The sequence below is a fragment of the Tupaia chinensis genome, unplaced genomic scaffold (assembly GCF_000334495.1).
Source record: "Tupaia chinensis unplaced genomic scaffold, TupChi_1.0 Scaffold000263_1, whole genome shotgun sequence".
NCBI classification, from domain to species: Eukaryota; Metazoa; Chordata; class Mammalia; order Scandentia; family Tupaiidae; genus Tupaia; species Tupaia belangeri.
In genome coordinates, this window is record NW_006159743.1 from 1,938,159 (window position 1) to 1,939,460 (window position 1,302).

Below are 1,302 nucleotides of genomic sequence, written 5' to 3' on the forward strand. Positions count from 1 at the left end.
TATTACTTCCATGGATAAGAGAGATAGAGACAGCACCCTCCCCCTCCCCCCCCCAAAAAAAAGAGTCGTGAGGTTGACCCAGCTTCAGCCAATCCCACATCATGGGCACACATGTGCCTGGTGTACTCAGGGAGGTCTCCAGATATGAACCCAGAATTTCCTCACGTGGGTCAGCTTGCAGAACATTGTGTTTTACTACTGTACATCTGGCTCTGTAGAGTTCAGTAGGGCCCCTCAAGTCTGCTCTTTTGGTTTTCTTTTTGACCTTTTTTGTTTTTAAAGATGAGTCCTCCACAGAGGGCTTCTGAGAGGCCTCTCCAAAGCATCCCCTCAACTTCCCATGTAGGAAGGACTGAATTCAGACCCCTCAAATCCTCAAGCTGTGTGAAATGACCGATGATAGCTTGCCCTACCCAAACTCTGCCCCAGTTTTGAGACGGCCTCCCATTCCCTATTCTGATTAAGAACAGAGTAATACTTTCTGATATTGGATAGAATTTTAAGATTCTCCTCAGAAGATCTTGTGACTTTTTAAGCAAGTGTGTTTTTTCTTTCTTTATGATAAAGTGCATGAGAGGGAGAGAGATATGAGCACCCTCCCCAGGTCTGGTCATGCCTCGCTCACCCTTAGTTCCGTCCTCCAGTCACATGTTTGCCCAGAGTGTTTCAGGCTCATCGAGCTGGGGATTTGAATTACAGTCACCACGCAGGGTCCAACCTCTATTAAGCAGCTCTTCACCACTGACTGCATCACAGAGCTGGCCCCTAGCAGGTATTTAGGCAGCCATTGGTATATCTGAACATTCCAAGTGAGATTTGCAGGTGAGGGCCCTTTCTTGTCTCCCTATCTGGACTCTCGCAGTGTGCCATTTTTTTTTTTATCACTTTATTTCACTACCATTAGAATGCTCAATTTCCATACTAAATAAAATAGACACTTCCATCTTTCCACTCCTTCCTGCCCCCTCTCTCAACACCAATAAAGCCCAGGGACAAGTCTCATAGATTCTACCAGTGGAAATGGATGAGCTCACTAGGGAAGGCTCCAGCTTCAGACAGGCTACTAATGAACCAACCACCAGGTTTTCATTAAATGCCTCTTTGTTAGAAGCATAGTTCTCTCTGGAGCCAGATGGCCCTGGCCCTGCACTCTTAAAGGTAATAGGACCCTGTTACCAATTACTCTTCTTCTCAGCAGCAGATAGAAAGGAAAGACAGTTTGCACAGTGATCTGTTGACAGTTTGTAATCAACAGACCTGAGTGTAAATCCTGGCTCTGTCCTTTACTAGCTATTTTTTTTT

At 45.5% G+C, this 1,302-nt stretch overlaps 1 protein-coding gene across 1 annotated transcript in view; it reads left to right on the forward strand.

Annotated features, from left to right (window-relative positions):
- LOC102500418 (uricase) overlaps positions 1-1,302 on the forward strand; it is a 41,281-nt gene that overhangs the window by 13,839 nt on the left and 26,140 nt on the right. The window lies entirely within an intron of this gene.